Source organism: Neomonachus schauinslandi, chromosome 1 (assembly GCF_002201575.2).
Source record: "Neomonachus schauinslandi chromosome 1, ASM220157v2, whole genome shotgun sequence".
Taxonomy (NCBI): Eukaryota; Metazoa; Chordata; class Mammalia; order Carnivora; family Phocidae; genus Neomonachus; species Neomonachus schauinslandi.
Genome location: NC_058403.1, coordinates 132,807,638 through 132,820,452, shown reverse-complemented (window position 1 = coordinate 132,820,452; position 12,815 = coordinate 132,807,638). Strand labels below are relative to the sequence as shown.

The window sequence follows — 12,815 nt, the reverse complement described above, 5'->3', positions numbered from 1 at the left end:
GCGTTCTCTAGGTCAGTCACTCAATAATCAGCCCCGAGCCCGGGAACTCCTCTGAGTCAGGATCATGCCTCTCACGTCCGCATCCCCAGCATTTATCACTATGCTGGCAACATAGCGGGCACCAGCACCTCGAGAGGAAACCTCTTGGGTGTAGCACCTGGTGTGCTGGCTTAAAAATGCTTAAACGCAGAAGGGTTTGAGATTAAAGACTAAACTATGTTGAAGAGGAGAGGGCCTTCCCTTGCCTTGCTAAAAGGAGATGGAACTGAAGAATACTGAGGAATACTTATTGTCAGGCATGGGTCAGTCTACTCCAGAGACCATGGTGCTCTTGTCATTAAACCACAAAGCTTAGGGCCCCTGGGTGGCTCAGTCAGTTAAGTGTCAGACTCTTGATGTTGGCTCAGGGCATGATCTCAGGATCCTGAGACTGAGCCCCGCATCAGGCTCCACACTCAGCAGGGAGTCTGCTTGTCCTCACTCTCTCCCTCTCCCTCTGCCCCTCCCCCCAGCTCATGCACACACTCTCTCTCTCTCTCTCTCATAAATAAATAATCTCGGGGGGGGGGGGAACCACGAAGCTCAATCAGGAGATTGGGACAGAGAATGCTGCCTGTACCCTGCCCCTATCCCTTTCCACTACCACTTCAGGGCATACCTCCTGGCATCTAACTCCCAGTAGCTCCATTTCTCTACCTAAGGGCTTTTCCTATCACTGTAATCTGCTCTGCCACCTACCTGCCCCTCAAGAGCACCCTTCAACCCCAAACTAAGACATTAGCCTATAAATAAAAACCCCAGATCCCTCATCCCTCAGTCTGAATAACCATCTCCCAAATTTTCCTCCACAAAATTAAGTAGCAGCTGCCCAAGGTGGGAGCTGGCTCAGTAATTCACCCTTTATTGGCCACTTTTTCCACCTCATTTCACTTTTCTACTCCCCTAACTTCATGCCAAATAAACTACTTGCATTCAAATGCTTGTCTTGGAATCTGCTTCTGAGGGAGCTCAAACTAAAATATCCAATCAAAAGCATTTTCAGAGTCAAGAGGATTAAATACCAGGAGGTTGGGACTTGTAAATGTCCACCGGGAAGCCGGATTAAAGAACTCAGAATTAGAGAGGCAGAGGCTACCTACTTTTCATTCCTTTTTCATGCAGTAAAATGGAAAGGCAGAGAGATGGGCCCAAGGTCATGGGCCATCAGTGATGAGCATGATGTGCACATACCTATACGTGCATACACACACACGCACGCACCCCAAAGAGCATTTTTAAAGGTAAGAGGAGAGGAAGGAAATTTGGTAATCTGTCTGCCTTAGGTATTGTGGAATAAATCTAGTGCATACATATAAACTTGAAAACACCAACACTGTATTATTACATTACCAGATAGAAAAAGAGTAACTAACTAAAATGTCTCTCAGAACCTAACAAAACAAAACAAAAAAAGAACCTAAGTAACATAGCACGGAAAAATTACAAATATATATATGTGTGTGTAAAAAAATTAATATGCAAATCTATTACTTTCTACTTGGCTATACAATAAGTGACTTCATCATTTTCTAAAAGATGCCCAAAATTAGACTTCCTTTTAGGTAGAATGTTTGCCAGGTCATCTTTTTTTTTTTTTTTTTAAGTCTGCAAAATTTTCCTTGAGGTCAGTCTGAAGCCTATGGGACACAGGCCTCATTCTGGAGACAATTAGGTCAACATTTTTATGTCAGTTATTTACAGAAATAATTTTATTGAAGACTATTTTTGCCTTGTAATGTTTAATTGCTTTTCAGTGATAAGCTATGAAAGCCATCAGTTCACAATATAACATCAATTCAGGGCGCCTGGGTGGCTCAGTCGGTTAAGCGTCTGCCTTCGGCTCAGATCATGATCCCAGAGTCCTGCATTCTGCTCCCTGCTAAGCAGTCCCTCTCCTACTCCACCTGCTTGTGCTCTCTCTCTCTGCCAAATAAATAAGTAAAATCTTTATATATATATAACATCAATTCCTTCAGATTCACCACAATATGAAACAGTCTAACTAAGATGCTAACATAAGTGAGTTTAACTCATGGAAGTACAAGCCATGATTTAATTTTTAAACCATAGTTCATTTTAAGTCACAAAACACTTAACCCAAATGAATTCTTAATCAGAACTAGAAAGAGCTATTCTGGTTGAAACAGAGGTAGAAGCTCCTATCTTTCAGAAGGCAAGGTTGGGGGGGGCATCCCTTCCTCTTGTTGGGGGCTCCACAGTTTGGAAACCACTGTTGGGAAACATCTTCCAGCATATTCTGAAGAGTAGACTAGATAAACATTAACATGCTTAAGAAGTGAGACCTGAGGAAGTTCATTTCCTTCTAATTCTGTGTATAATGAAATCCGTGATCTCTCCTCAAAGCTCTGTGTGTAAGCCAAATCACAAAGGACTAAGGAGCTGGAGACTGGGGGGAGGGGAGTAAATGGAACAGCAAGTTTCCTAGGAGGGAGGGAGGGAGGGAGGAAGGGAGGGAAAGGCTATACTGGACAAATGGGGCTAATCTTTGCAACACAAGAGCGTAGGTATCTCTTCCTCTGAGAATAAAGGAAAGGTGCGTCTGGAGTGAAAGGGGGTATACTAAGGCCTAAGGATACTACTACGTGAAAAAGGTTAAGCTTCCTAGAATAAATGATGGGATGGGGGAAGACAGATGGAAGTAGAGGGGTGGGCCATCTCCTTGAGAAGGGAAAATAGGTCTGGAGAAGTCGTCAGGAAAGAGAAGCTTCCCTGGAATGAGAAAGCTAGACAAGGACAGTCATGCCTGCACTGTATAAATACTTAGTCGTCTGGACCTGCCATGTTCTCAGAGTCTCCAACTATGGTCCCCTTCTGACCAAGACTCCTTTTCCAGTCTCTACATCCAGCTGTCAGCCTCCACCCTCTCATCACATCCACACCACCAACTAACCCCACCTCACAGCCTCCCTATCCCAACAACATCAGTGTACCACCTTCAAGGCAAACTTGACCCTAAGGCAAACTTGACCCTAGGGTCAAAATCCTCATGGCTCTCTTCAAGGTGGCAATTCCCTCCTGCTAGCCCCGCTTGTGACAAGAAGCCTGTCATTCATTCCTTCATTGTCCTTTACCTCCTGCATATTCCCAGTCATCAGATTCAGGTGAGCTTGCTCACTGTCTCCCAGAGTCACCACTTTTCCCTGTTCCTACTTTGGTGGTCATTGGGATCTCAAGCCTAGAGTACCAAAAGAGCCCCAGACTGTTTTCTCTGAGCCCAGGGTACTCTTCCTAAAACACCATTTTCTTCAAACAAGCCCATCTCCACCAAATCCAAACACTGACTCTTTGGAGCTGCTGACCAGAACCGGATAGGACTTCCTCAGGAGCCCACAATCACCCCTACCCATGCCAACACCCAGGAACACTTCACTCTAACCACACAGCTAAACTAGTTACTGTACCAGTAACTCATTTTTAACTAAAAAGGGTCACTCATAATGGAAAGAAACCCTTCTTTTAATCTTTTCTAAAGAAGCCTTTTTGATGCAAATAGGTTACCTTCAATTATCTAAAACTTGTTTTCTTAAAGAGATAGGCCTCTGTTGTATAGTTGGACAGCACGTTACTAAAAACTAAAAAATAAAACTCAAAATCTGTAAACTACAATGCGCAAATCCACAGCAGTTCATCTGCCACAGAACTCATAACATGAAATCACTGCTTCTTAAAGCTTTTGTAGGGGGGCCTGGGCGGCTTGGGCAGTGGAGCGCGCGACTCTTGATCTCAGGGTTGTGAGTTTGAGCCCCAGGTTGGCTGTGGAGAGTACTTACAAATAAAATATTTAAATAAATAAATAAATAAAGCGTTTGTATATGCTGCCTCGTTTACCTTCCTCCACCAGTGAAGTTTGCATCAGTGTGCAGTCTATCAACTGTGCGAGAGAATGCGCCTTTCCCCACTCTTGCCTATAGTGAAGAATCATTCTCAGGAATTAAATCAATCTTGAAAATTAATGAGTCCACACTATTCTGATTCGCATTCACTGGAATGCCCTTGGAGGTGTTTGTTTTCCAGGTTACTGGCCATCTGTATTGATTCTTTTGTGCACTACTTATTCAGATCCTTTGCCTGTGTTTTAGGATGTTAATTTTTTCCTTATTGCCTTGAAAGAGCTTTAGGTCTGTCATATTCAATGTAAATGCTCCCGGATTTTGTTGGGGTTTTGGGCAGGTTGTGAAGGAATTTTAAATTTTTTATAAAGTGAATCTATGTTTGGCATTTCTTTAAGGTCTTGCTTGCAAAGGTCTTCCCTTTATACCCAGAGGATGACAAAAATGTATTTTCTCCTAGCTCTTTAACAGGTTTGCTCTTAAAATTTAAAACATTCCTCCACCAAAATGTCAATGTCATAAAACACCAAAAACAAAACAGAAAAAAAGCTGACGAACTGTTCCAGATTAAAGGAAACTAAAAGGACCTCCTGTGATATTGCAACTTACAAAGAAATATATATTTGGTCTTTGTCCCTGGCACAGTGCTTCCCCCCCCCCACCCCACCCCCCGGCACTGGGCTTCTAAAACCCTTGGAATTTTATAAGTAATGAGAGCAATAATGTAAAATAAGTGTCTTTTGTTATTCATAACAAGTCCCTGGCAACCACACCTGAGTTTATGTTAATGACCTTTTAAAGTCCCTTAAGGAAGGGGGCTGTTTGCCAGGGAAACCAAAGAAGTCACTAAGGGTTGGAATTTTCAGCCCCACCTCTCCTACCTATGGTGGGGATAGGAAGTGGTCTGGAGGCTGAATTAATCACTAACAGCCAAAGATGCAATCAATCATGCCTACATAATGTGGTCTCCATCAACCCTAACTGAAGGGGTCTGGAGAGCTTCCAAATTGGTGTTCGCAGAAAGGTGCTGGGAGAGTGTTGTGCTTAGAACTTCGTGCTCCTTTCCCCCTGCCTTGCTCTGTGCATCTCTTCCTGAATAGTATCCTTTTATGTAAACCAGTAATCAAATAAGTAAACTGTTTTCCTGAGTTCTGTGAGCTGCTCTAGAAAATTATCCAACCCCAGGAGGGGGCCATGGGAATCTCCCAATTTATAGCCAGTCGGTCAGAAGCATGGGTAAAAGTGGGACTTGCAATTGGCATCGGAAGTGGAAAGGAGGGGGACTGAGCCCTTAACCTGTGGGGTCTGCACTAACTATAGGCAGTTAGTGTGAAAACTGAGTTAAAATTTGCAAAACACCCTCTGGTTGTCCACTGGAGAGTTGGAGAAGTGCTTGTGTATAAAACCCCACTCATTTGGCGCCAGAAGTATTCTGGAAGTGTTCTGAGTATGAGTAAAGTAGACAAGCTGTTTTCCTTTCACATGACAACTAACTACCATGTGATTCTAGACTGGATGCTTAACTGGGAAGGAAAATATGCTATAAAGGACATTTTGGGGCCAACTGATAAAAGTAGAACACAAACAGTACATTAAAATATGACATAAATGCTAAAATTTACTTAAGTTGGTAACTGAACTAAGGTTATGTAAAAAAATATCCTTAATTTTAGGAAACAGACATTGTATGTAGGGGGAAAAGGCCATGATGTATATGTAACATAAGTTCATATGGTCCAGGAAAAAAATATATATGGAACTACACAGACACATATAAAAAACAAAGCAAATAGGGCATAATGCTACCAACAGGTAAATCTGAGCAAAATGCGATTGCTTTGGGATGTCCTTTGTTACTATTCTCATGACTTTTCTGTAAGTTTGAAATTATTTCCCAAAAAAGGGTTTTTAAAAAATCTTTCATCCACCTGGAACTGAAAAATCAAATATAAAGGACCCTGCTTTCATTTCAAATAGTCTTCCAAGAGTGTGGTACAAAGCATCGATGTAATTACCCAAAACTGGCCAACCCCTTTCTTGTGGGAAAAGCTCACTCTTTCCCGTCAGCCTCGGCTTCCCCCAGTGTCCACCGTGTGTAGAGGGCAGAGGGAAGCAGAGGGAAGGTGGGAGCCAGAAGACTGGAGGAGGTTTTGCTCTCCTTCTATCTCTCCAGGAGGATGTACCTTGGCACCTCTCAGTGCTGTGCCAGACTTGCAAACACCCAGGGTGCCACAGGGAGACCTGCCAAACGCCTGCTGCCAAGGATCACGGTGCAGCTGTTGCCTGGCTGGGAACAGGAAGCACACTGTCACCATCTGCTGTGACCCTCTCTCAGCTCTGGCTCCGTGTATCACTGGCCTGCACTTCTCTTGAGGACAGCCCGCCAGTCCTCACATGCCCTGCTGTGTGAACAGGCAGCAGCTGGGCAGGCGGCTAACATGTCTCTGCTCCTTTGGACTGGAAAGAAAGCAAACAGCACAGCCCCCACAGTATTTGTAAGCTGTTCAAATACATTTTTTGCTCATGGGAATCTGAGGTCAAAGCTAGAAGAGGTTAAGACAAATTCCTTCAATGAATGAAACCTTTTGAATTGACTAACGTGCAAAAGTTTATAATTTAAAAGTGGTTTCCTCTTTTGTAATCTCAGATCTAGATGGAGAAAAAGAGAAGTTCTGGGTTTTTTTTTTAAGATTTTATTTATTTGACAGAGAGAGACAGAGCAAGAGAGAGAGCACAAGCAGGGAGAGCGGTAGGGAGAGGGAGAAGCAGGCTCCCCGCCGAGCAGGGAGCCCGATGTGGGACTCGATCCCAGGATGCTGGGATCATGACCTGAGCTGAAGGCAGACGCTTAGCCAACTGAGCCACCCAGCCGACCCGAAAAAGAGAAGTTTAAGATTAAGAGTCCTTTAGATGAGTTCAGTACAACAGAAACATAATATAAGCCACATATGTACATATAAAATTCTAGTAGCCACTTTTAGAAAGGTAAAATAGGTGAAATTTTATTAATACATTTTATTTAACCTAATACATACCAGATTTTTCATTTCAACATGTACTCAATGTAAAAAATTACTAATATTGTACATTCTTTGGTCATACTAAGTCTTCAAACCAGCATGCATTTTACACTTGCAGTGCATATCAATTCAAGCTACATTTCAAGAGCTCAGCAGCCACACATGACTGATGAGTGGCTACTGTTGTGGACGATGCAGGTACATACTATGAACTATGAAAGCTCCCCTGCAAATAACTGCAACCAGTCATCTTTTTAGTACTCCTGAATTCAGTGTTTATCAATGAAGGAATAAGCCCAGTTATGCCCAAGGAACAGAATATATTAGGAACTAGAGGAAAAGTCAGTCCTTAACCTTAGTCTACTATAGAAAATCTACAATAAATTATATATAATTATATATTATATAATCATTTATTATATACCTTATATATATAATTATAAATAATTACAGTTATGTAACGAACATTGCAAGGCAGCCCCAAGAAAGTCTTTACTCCCTCTACCAAGCTCCAGACAAGTCAAACCTCGAGGGAAAAGCACTGCCGGTGGTGTGAGCCCCCACATCTACAGCAGAGGTAGGAGAAAGTGCAAAGAACACTCCAAGAACACGGAGCAGCCTGATGGCCAAAATGCAGCATAGACGGTTGGGGGAAAGGCCAGACGGTAGAGGCCAGAACAATCCTACACGCTCAGCAAAAGTCGGGCTTCATTCGGAGAACAGCGGGAGGCTCAGAGAGGTTAAACAGGAGAATGTTTAGATCAGATCACTACTTTCTTGGGAAGCCAAGTGCACAAGGATGGAGCTGGGGGACTCCAGGTGCTGCTGCAGGTACAACCAAAGAATACAGAGAAGAAACCTGAATTCAGGGCAGAGCCGGAAGGAGGCACACGGAAAATCAACACGCCTTCATGACCCACGGAAGGTAGGGAAAAGTAATGACATCAGTGAGCAGGACAAACAGTACCGGAGTTAACCCCTTCAGTCCTTGTCGTACCAGACTCACAGCTCCTGACAACTCTGAACCCCATGTGTAAAAGATGGCATTAGTGCAAACAGGGATGGCCGGATGGCACGGTCGGTAGAGCATGCAACTTTTGATCATGGGGTTGCAGGTACAAGCCCCATGTTGGGTGTAGAGATTACTTAAAAATAAAATCTTTAAAAAAAAAAAAAAAAAACAACAGAAGACACCCAGCCAAGAGAAATATGCTGACTTGACTCGGATGGCTGTGCCAGGCCCCCTATTTATATCACTTGGCATCTGCACAATACAAATATAAATGGGAACTAGGGGTGATTAAGTGGTGGAGGTCTATGCAAATGTGGTAAGGCTAAAGAAAATGTGTTGGGTCAAATGATTTACCTAGGATTTAAATGTTTGAAATAGTCCATGAGAAAAACACTGGTAGTCCCTTCATACCTCCTACTATTCAAGAAAGTAAGCTCTAGTATAATTGGTTAATGCTAGTCTTTACTTTCCTTAGAAACTTTCTACTGTAAATAAGCAGGTAAGCAGAGGTAACCACGGCGGGGGGGGGGGGGGGGGGGGGGGGGCGGGGGGGCCACACCTGTCAATTTCTACTATTGTAATGTTTAAATATGAGTGTGTCTGCATGATGTATGCTTATGTGTATACGTTTATCAGAAAAAAGTGATGGCACTGAAAACCAAAAACCTCCCACATGCAATTGCAAAAAACTGTCACTAGTCAAGTTTAATAATCAGTACATCCTGGCACAGTTCAGAACAATGGACTCCAAAATGATAACAAAAATTCCAATTGTGTTTGATCACAATGGTGTGTTTCCTCCTTCCTGGTCATAGAGGCAGATTGCTACTTAAATAAGCAGTCCCCAAATAAGGAATTTTTAGTATATGTGCTGCCGAAGCGAGCACTAAGGAATTTTTATAAATACAAAAATAAGGAGAAATATTTGGGCTGCTGAAGTCCTTTGTTAGGACCCTCTGTTAAATTTCTGTAAACTGAACTTGACTGTATCAATCCCAAGTAACAAATAATTTCAGAGAATGGACCAGGAAGTTCTAGGCCGGTGCTATCCAAAGGAAATATAATCTGAGCCCTATGTGTAATTTTAAGTCTTCCATTAGCAGCACTGAAAAAAGAAACAGGTGAAATTAATTTTAATAATATATTTTATTAACCCAATATACCTAAAATATCATTTCAACATACAATCAATATTAATGAGATAGCTCCCTTTTTGTCATACTAAGCTTTCAGAATCTGGCAGGTATTTTATACTTACAACTCATCTTAATTTGGAGGAGCTATATTTCAAGCACTCATTAGCTCATGTTAGTTATAGCAAGTGGCTATAACATTGACAGCACGGGTCTAGACTAACCATTTCACTCTGTAGATGAAGATACCAAACTGCAAAGAGCTTAAGGGACTGGCAAACTGCTGTACCCGGCCTAGAATGTTTCCTAATTCCCAACTGAATGTTTTATACCCAGGAGACACAGAGGAGTATTCAATGATGGCAGGCCAAGGACACCTGGGATGGAAGTTAACTATCAGGAGACCACATGAAACCAGAGCTCACTGTCATGAGAAAATGTATGGCTGAACCAAAGGGTATGCAACAGCAAAGCAACAGAACAGACGTGGTCTCAATCGAAAAGCCTGGTTACGTGTTGGTAAGTACAGGAATGTTCCAGGTTGACACACGTGCATGATCACTGGGGACTAAATCCACTATACTCAGCATAGTGACTATGGAAATCAGGACAGTGTACACAAATTTAAATGCATTTGAGAATTCAGGTCTGTGTGATGGCCTAACAGAATTCCCTATACCCTAATCTCTACTTTGTTGGTAATATTTAAGAAGTAATCTGCACAAATAGGAAAATATGTGTGGAACCTGATTTAAGTACTCTGGCCAAAAAAAAAAAAAAGTGAGGGGAGGGAAACTGGCAAATTTTTATTTAAAGATTTATTTATTTATTTGAGAGAGAGAGTGCAAGCAAGCAATCGAGGGGGAGAGGAGGTAGAAGGAGAGAGAGGAGAGAGAATCTCAAGTACACTCTCAGCTGAGCACAGAGCCTGACTCAGGGCTTGATCCCAGGACGCTGAGATCATGACCTGAGCCGAAATCAAGAGTCGGATACTTAACCAACTGAGCCACCCAGGTACTCAGGATATTGGCAAATTTTAACAATTATTAAAGCTGGGTGATGAGTACAAGGCACCTATTAAACTATTCTATCTTTACATACATGGGAGCTTTTCCATAATAAAGTTTTTTTTTTTTTAAGTGGAAGGATGTGGGGGAGAGGAAGCATAACCTCCCAAAAAGGTTTTCTAGAGCCCTGATAATAAGACCAATAAATAAACTATGGCATTCCACCAATAATTCCAAGAGTCCTTGAAAATGTACAGACATTTCAATTTTAAGAAAGCAGACTGAAGAGAGATAGGGGACAACGGGGCAGGGGGGGGGAGGGAAACCAGGAAAAAAAAATTTTTTTTTTTTAAGATTTTATTTATTTATTTGAGAGAGAGAATGAGAGAGAGAGCATGAGAGGGGGAGGGTCAGAGGGAGAAGCAGACCCCTGCCGAGCAGGGAGCCCGATGTGGGACTCGATCCTGGGACTCCAGGATCATGACCTGAGCCGAAGGCAGTCGCTTAACCAACTGAGCCACCCAGGCACCCCAGGAAAAATATTTTTAAAACACCTACAAATCTCAATACCCTGAGAAAAGCACTGTCAGCAACTCAACATAATCCTTCCAGATCTGTTCCTATTAGTACATATTAAAATATATGTCATATTTTCTAAACTGATAAAATGAGATTTGTACTCATGATGCTCTTAAGTCAGCTTGCCTGCACGGGAATGACAATCTTCCATGCTGTTCTCTAAGGTGAAACTGAGGGTTGGGCATGTGACAGATGCCACACCAATCAGATCCCATCCTCTAGGGACGTAAATCCTCCTAAGCCAATACTCAGAGGACAGGGGCAGATGGAGCTGAATCATCCTGTGGGGGTGCCCTGGACAGAAGGCCCACAAATTTCTGCAGCTGAGATTCCCCAGACCAGACTGAAACTGGGTTTCCCTTTGTTTCCAGCTTCTGGGAGCTACCAGTACCCTTTAATAAACACTGTTTTCTTATTTAAACTGGGCAGAATTCGTATCTGTTCTTGAAGTGAAAGAACTCTGGTAGTAATGGGAAAACTACTACTCACAAGAAGAGCTAATAGTAATGCATAATAATTTGCCATGTACTGTTCTAAAATTTTTATATGTTTTATCTCATTGAAGCCACACACAATTCTATGAGATAAATACTATTAACTTCGATTCAGAGCTGAGAAAATGGAGCTCCAGGTAGATGAAATAACATGCCCCAACTCACAGCAACTGGTTGTAGAGCCAAGATTTGAACTTGGGCTGGTGGATCCTTAATTTAGTCCTAAATTACAAAACTTCCAATTAAGCAGCTTTTTTCATTAATATGTTAAAAATGCCTTTCCATATTGGAAAATATATCATTTTTAATAGCCATATTGAATTTTATAATATAGATTTCCATAATTCAAACAATTATCTCCTACATTGGGATATTTAGGTTATTTCTAGTTTTTTAATATCATTAATGCAGCTGTAATTAACTGTTCTTTGAGTTTAATTTGAGGGCACATCTTAATTTATAGGTACGTGAAATTTCTGGCAGGGATTTGCCAGGTCAAAGGATAAGTACTTTTTTCCCCATTCTTGATTAAATGTAGCAACCAGTAAGGGTATTTGTTTTCCAAAGCTTGTTAAGAAATAAAAGAGAGAACAAAGTTGGCTTTTCTTTGTAAAAGGCCATTTCTGCCTTTGGGCATTCATATCTGTTTACACGCTCAGAATGGAGACAATCTGCTCAGCTAAGAAAGAAGACTCTGTTTTTAAATGTTAATTGATGTAAGATAATCAGATTTCCCAATCAATACCAAATACAGTTGAAGCCCAGTGCTTAAGAAGTTTCTGAGCCAGCTTTATATTGCATCATATTTCCTGAGGCAAATTCTAAAGGGCACTCGCTCAGGGATCAACTGTGAAAAAGGTAAGTTATAAGCAAAGGTGTTCTGTGACTTTTGGATCCCTCCTTTGCACCGTTTCAAAAATCAGAACTTACTCATTTTAGACGCCAGTTATACAATGATGTAATTATTAGTGTATTTATTTCTTCTGTGAGATCAATGGTCTCTATTTCCTTTCTCAGAAGGTTAGTCCGGTGCAGTAACTTCCTGGGAAGATCACATAATCTACTTTTTTGCTCTGTAAGTATTGAAATACTCTCCAGCTGAGTACAAAATAAAACTTCAGACTCGGCCTGACACCACGCTACCTTGAAGGCTGTTGCTGCACCATTTGATATCACCGGGAAACTTGAAAGAGAGATGACGTCCAAAAGAAGGCACCCACTAAGAAATGGTCAGGGGGAAAAGCCACTTCAGTGAGAATGTTCTACCCAGAGCAGCAGTGGACACTAAGCGACACAGAGATGTTCTTTGGGAGACTGGATAACTGAAGGTGGAAAAGTATAATATTCCAAGATGATCCTATATGAACTGGAATTTTAATATCTAGGGAAAACTACTGTTAACTTTTATCTACCCAAACCAAATACAATTTAAAAATTTTTAACTTCAAACTCGTCTCAGGACAAGAACATATTAGCACAGTCCTATTGAGTAACTCTAGCAGAGTCTATCTTGCCAAACTGACAATGATTATCTTGTAGGGATAGATAAGAAGGCTGAAAGGGAAAACACAAGTAAACATTCACCAAACACAACCCCAATGAAGAAAGAGCTACCAGAAGCAGGAAACTAAAGGATAAAATGAAGTACTTCCAGAAAGTTCAGGCAATCAGAAAATAAAA

General features: G+C 41.6%; 1 protein-coding gene across 1 annotated transcript in view; it reads right to left on the bottom strand.

Annotated features, from left to right (window-relative positions):
- The window catches only part of KAT2B (lysine acetyltransferase 2B), a gene marked incomplete at its 5' end in the record, with an annotated part of 96,616 nt that overhangs the window by 53,082 nt on the left and 30,719 nt on the right, over positions 1-12,815 (bottom strand). The window lies entirely within an intron of this gene.